A 6604-nucleotide genomic window follows, 5' to 3' on the forward strand; every position below is an offset into this window, starting at 1 on the left:
TAAATCAAATTAATAAAATTCGGATTTTTTAACTTTCTTTTTCTTTGGGTTTTTTGGATTTTTTGATAAATTATTCATACAAACATATAATTTACTTGTACTTCAAACATTTCTTTACTCCTACCAAAATGTAACTCTCTAAGTTATTTCTCAAGAAAATAACACAAAATATGATATGATAAATGACACTAAAATATCCAACCAAAAAATAAATAATAAAATCGCGTAAAATAAATATTGCAAATTAATAAGTCATAATAAAATTGATCATAATTTAAATAACTAAATCATGCTGAAAATAAGTTTAGTAAGTATTAGTTATATGACTAAATATTAAAAGAAAGTAAAATTAGATCATGTATTTTAATTGTCTAAATCTATGTAAAACTAAAAAATAAATATTCAATATTATTGTCATTCTTACCGTTGAATTGATTTTCTTTTTGCATTAGTGTTAATTGAATTTTTATTTAAATTTTATTATAATTACCAACATGTATAAACTTTAATCTTTATTAGACCATTAAGAATTTTTACTTCCAAACATGAAATAAATATATTAAAAGATAAAAATTATGAAAAAGTACAAGAGATAATTAAAAATTATTTCAAAGTAAGTATTTTTACGTATAAAATAAAATTTTAAAATTATATATATAATGTCGGATTGGTTTGGTCTCGGGTTGGTTTTTTTTAGGTGAAACCAAACCAACCCAAATATAGTAGGTTTTTTTTTTCCAACACTAAATCAAGTCAAATCAAATCACTAGTCGGATTTTTTTTATTTGACTCGATTTATGATTTGATTCTGTTTTCGCTTTGATTTTATACACCACTAATAGGGACAATATAAAGGAATATTTGCATTATTAAATTACTTAATATATAATTCCATGAAACCTAACAAATCACTTGCAAAACTTTCTTTCTTAAATTTAGCACGGATAGAAACACTTAAAAGTTTGTAGATTACAAAAAATGGTGTTTGTTTTTAAGAATAGTCAATGATATTGTGGTCAAACCGTTCTTCATAAGCTGTGGAAGTTTGGTACACGGATCACATGTGAAAATATTTACCAGGATTATGGTGAATTTGTAATCAGGTTAATGATACGTGTTTTTGTACGTGTAATTAAGTTTTGTTGAGATTTTATATCGGCAAATTTGAAGGTTAAGAAATAAAGAGGTTGCTTTGGGGCAGGTTCTTTGGAGTAATCAATTAGTTGAGGGTGCAGATTGGGAGATCGAAACCGATATGATATCTCGGTAGCCTCATCTCTTTTCCTCCACTCCCACACTAGCTTGAAGTATTAGCTCCTCATGATTCATTCTTTAGGATTCATGCGTCTTAGTTATTTTCATGCTTCCATATGCATGCATTCTCACAAAACTTGATTTTGATGTAATGATTTAGCTTGGAGTTTGTTCTCCATGTTTATGTGTATTTTGATGAAATAGCATTTATGCTGAGTTGTTAGTCTCTCTCATAATCTATTCAAGTTCATCCGAGTACGAATGTTTTCAAGAGAGACATTGTAACACCTGAAAAAAAGAAAGTTGCATTTTTACCACTGATCCAAGTCTATGGATACTATTTACGTTACGTCCGTAGAAGGGAGTCGTAGGAATGTTCTTGAGGATTTCATGATTTGAGTTTCCGACTTTTCCTGTGAACCATCAGGAAGGTCCGCAGAAAGTTCTACAACCCAAGAAAAGTGGTCGTCGAAGGAATTCTAGATATAATTAAAAAATTATTTAACTTGTGAATCTATGAAGTGTTGTGCGAGTAGTGGAAGTTTTGATGGGTCGTAGACCTATCTCGTGAAAGTTGATTTTAGACATGGAAGGATTTTGGTTCATAGGTTCTACGATTAGAATTACGGTCCGTGAAACCTTAGATGGGCCATAAAGTTGTCTCGTGAAAACAATTCAATTTTGTAGCCCCAGTATCCAATTCTACAGATTACCATTATGGTCCGTAGAAATTTATACGGATTGTAGATCATTCTGTAAGACCCCCTCCGAGAATTTTAAGTTAGGGGTATTTAGATCTTCTCCTATGCATCTAATGTCTATACTACATCATTTTATCGCTTATTCTAAGTCCTATAACTACCTGTTACCCTTTGAAAGCTTCTTAATCCTCTCATTCAGTACAATTCCCAAACTCTCTCTAAGATTTTCTCCAAAATCCTCTCTCTAGATCAAGGAAGAAGAAGCTAGGGTTCTTCAAGTTCAAGTCTCCATTCTTCATCAATTTCTTAAGGTTTCAAGATCAAGGTAGGTAGGGATTTACTCAATGGATTCTATTCACCCATTGAATCTCAAAGACTCTCCAATTCAATTTTTCTTAAATTGGTTAGGTTTCAATTTAATTCCTCATGAGTTTTATTTGTATGGATACAATTGTTTGATTTTGTTCATTTATATTCTATTACATGTTTTATAATCAATTTCATATGAATCCATGCATTGATCATGGATTTTGACTATGAATTCTAATTTGCATGAATTTGAAGAAAGACTATGAATTCATGAATGAAGTTTTCATGAACTTATGCCTGATTTATGAAAAGGAATATCTTATGATCTAGATTGATTTAAGATTGACATCAATTCAAATGTGAAAGACTTTTCACATTAAGCGATCATATGGTTTAGTGAAAGGTTTTCTCACTCATATATCATTCAAGATTTAAGAAGTTATTTCATGATTTTTTTAGCTTGAATTAGTAACTTAATTGTGCTTTTACATGGATGATGGTATGTTTATGTTTATGACTACTTCCATTGGAATTTTTACTCGAAATCAAAAGAATATTGAGATAGGGGCTAGATCTCTAGTAGAAATTTGTTGTCCCTAACTACGTGTCTCCATAGGTTGTCTTAGGTGACAGAGCAAGTGGATCCACCTAAGTTAGAAGTTAAGATTCTTGCCTTGACAAGTAAGGACGTCTCTTTTTTGGTGTGAGAACAAAGACATCGAATTCCATATTATAGCGCACGTGGTCTATGTCGGTAATAGTAAATACCCACAAAATGAATTAACTTAACTTCAAATGTTGTATGAAGATCTCCTCATAATTCTTAGATGCATTGACCATGTTCATAATTTGATTATTCTTTAAAGATTTTACTATGTTTCGCTTAGCCATGCACATCATGTTTTTTATTATATCCTATTATGATCATGTTATATGTTTTCATGCACATCCCTCACATTTAGTACATTTTATGTACTAAAGCATTATTGGTGCGTTCATTGTTTCATTAATGTTGGAATTGACGACTCTCCACCCTCCGCTCGTGGCTAGTTGATCATCTTAGAGATTGAAGACATGATGAGTCCTCATATTCAGAGAACGACGTCGTCTTTATTAATTATGTCTCTTATGTTTGAATGGATACCACTCTTTTTTATGTGATAGATGTCAAAACTATGTTAGACTTTCGCTATTTAAATGACAAACTCTTCTATTTGATATAAAATGTTTTACTTTTTGTCTATTATCTATGTGTATATGTATGTCAAGTAGCTCGTGTATGTCTCACAAGGTCTTATACGCCATGTAACGTCTAAGGTATACTTGAAATCGTGACAATCACAATATTTTGAATGGAAAAGGGTCAAAAGTACCCTTAAACTATTTGAAATAGCTCATATATACACTTAAACTATATTTTGGCTCAAAACTACCCTTCCCGTCAAACTATTGGATCAAAAGTGCTTTTTTAATTAACGAAAATTGTTAAATGCCATGTGGATGCCACATGAATCCCACATGACACCCCAATAGATTTCCACTGCCACATATATAGACTAAAAGAAAAAGGGTCAAAAGTACCCTTAGACTATATGAAATAGCTCATATATACCCTTAAACTATATTTCGGCTCAAAACTATCCTTCTCCTCAAACTATTGGGTCAAAAATGACCTTCTTATTAGTGAAAGTTGTTAAATTCCACATGTGTCACATTGACTAAATCCCTAAATCTTAATTACTCATTTTTCCCTCATTTCATTATTTTTCATTAACAATTTCACTCCTTCTCCCTCATTTCGCAGCTAAGGTTTCACAGTTTTCTTCGTCGCTGGGTTTCAAAGTGGATATTTGTGGTTATAGGTTAAACTTTTTTCTTATTTTCTTGTGTTTACAACCACGAAAATCCACTTTGAAACTCAACTTCGAAGAAAGTTATGAAACCTTGGCCGCGAAATGACGGGAAAGTTGTGAAATTCTAACTAGCATACTTTGAAATTGTAAACGTAATAAAATAAGAAAAAATATTTACTAACCCAACCATGAATATCCACTTTGAAACTCAGCCCCCAAGAAAGTTACGAAGCCTTAGCTGCGAAATTAGGGAAAAGTTGTGAAATCTTAACTATCATGTTTTGAAATCGTAAACATAATAAAATAAGAAAAAAATATTTACTAATCTACAAGCATGAATATCCACTTTGAAACTCAGCCACAAAGAAAAGTATGAAACCTTAGCCACAGAATGAGGGAGAATGGGTGAATATATCATTTCTGAAATAATGAAATGAGAGGGGAAGTAATTACGATATAAGGATTTAATCTATGTGGCGGTGGAACCTTATTGACATGCAATGTGACATCCACATGACATTCAACAACATCTATTGATAAGAATGGTACTTTTGATCCAATAGTTTGACGGGAAGGGTAGTTTTGAGCCAAAATATAGTTTAAGGGTAAATATGAGCTATTTCGGATAATTTGAGGGTATTTTTGACCCTTTGTATTTAGCCTACATAGCAGTGGAATCCGATTGACATGCAATTTGGCATCTCATATGGCATCCACGTGGCATTTAACAACTTTCGTTAATAAGAAGGGTACTTTTGACCCAATAGTATGACGAGAAGGGTAGTTTTGAGCTGAAATAAAGTTTAAGGGTATATATGAGCTATTTCGAATAATTTAATGTTTTTTTTTATCCTTTTCCCTATTTTGAAACATTGTTAAAGTAAATTACAAAAATTACTCTACGTATTGTTTTGATGTTATATGTCAAAGGAATTAGTTTGGAAATTAAGTACAAATACTAAAGTAGATTAATGAAATCACACCATATACTGCTTTGTTGTAAAAAAGTCAAGGGATTTAGTTTGGAAACTGATTGCAATTATTAAAGTAAATTACAAAAATTACTCTACCTATTGTTTTGATGTAAAATGTCGAAGGGATTAGTTTGAAAACTGAGTGCAGTTACTAAAGTAGATTACAGAAATCACCCCATGTATTGCTTTGATGTAAAAAGTCAAAGGAAATTAGTTTGGAAATTAATTGCAATTACTAAAGTAAATTACAAAAAATCAATATACAGAAAATGATAGCAGGGGAATGTTGAATATATTTAAACTTTCAACCGCCTAGTTCCGGATTATTATTTTTTAAAAAAGGGGAAAAAGTAAAAAATGCCTTTAAATTACGTGAAAGGAGCAAAAATATTCTTAATTTATAGTTTGATACAAAAATGGTCTTATCATTAATATTTTGGCTCGAAAATGTCCTTAAACTATAAGAAAGGAACAAAAATATCCTCTATATGTAGTTTGGTATCTACTAATCCTTGATCATTCCAATCTTTAATTATTTTTGTGCTAAATGGTTCTGGTAATTTTGTAAAATATTGTTGTCTTATTTCTCTTGCTTCATTTATATTGTATTTTGCTTCGTAGTAATATTTTTTAAATGCACATGTATATTCTTCTATGTAACACATTTTACATATAACTAATTTTGTCATAAGTTGTCTATTTATTATTTTTTCTCTGTTTTGTTCTCTTATATCTGTGGTCATACCTCCAAATTCATTTCTTATTGCTGATTCATATATTCTTATCGTCAATACGTTAGTTCAAAAATGCCCTTAAATTATACGAAAGGCATCAAAATGTTATGTGTTTGTAGTTTGGTCCAAAATATTCTTATCGTCAATATTTTGGTCCAAAAATATTGTTATTATTATTTAATGGATCAAAAATGCATATTTTTTCAAATAAATACATTATCATATTCTTTCTAACACATTTTTTTTATAAATAATTTTTTAAAAAAGTTAGCAAATCTTGATTCTACTTCAATTGAGAAAAAAATTTAAAAATAAAATATATCTTATTTTATTATCATTATTTTTTATCGTTATATAAATATAAAATTAATAGTGGATATACTATAATCTTATAAAGGGTACATGAAGTTTTTTTTTGTTTTATTTGATAAACTGAGATCAAAGAAGAAGAAAAATAATGCCTAAATTTTTATTTGTTTAAGTGACTTTAGAAGAAAGAAAACAAGAATTATTTTTTAATAATATTTTGATTAGAAAGAAGATGTTTTTTTTTAAAATATATATTTATTCATGAAAGGGCGTTTTGATCCATTTTGTAACTATAGGGACATTTTTGGAACACAATGTAGTCTCCATGGGCATTTTTTGAGTCAAATTATTGACATAAAAATATTTTTATGCTAAACTATAAACGAAAGTCATTTTAATTTCATTCACATAATTTAAACACATTTTTAACTACTTTTTCTAAAAAAGAAAGTAATTTCAACCGATCTCCT

Source organism: Solanum lycopersicum, chromosome 9, assembly GCF_036512215.1.
Source record: "Solanum lycopersicum chromosome 9, SLM_r2.1".
NCBI lineage: Eukaryota > Viridiplantae > Streptophyta > Magnoliopsida > Solanales > Solanaceae > Solanum > Solanum lycopersicum.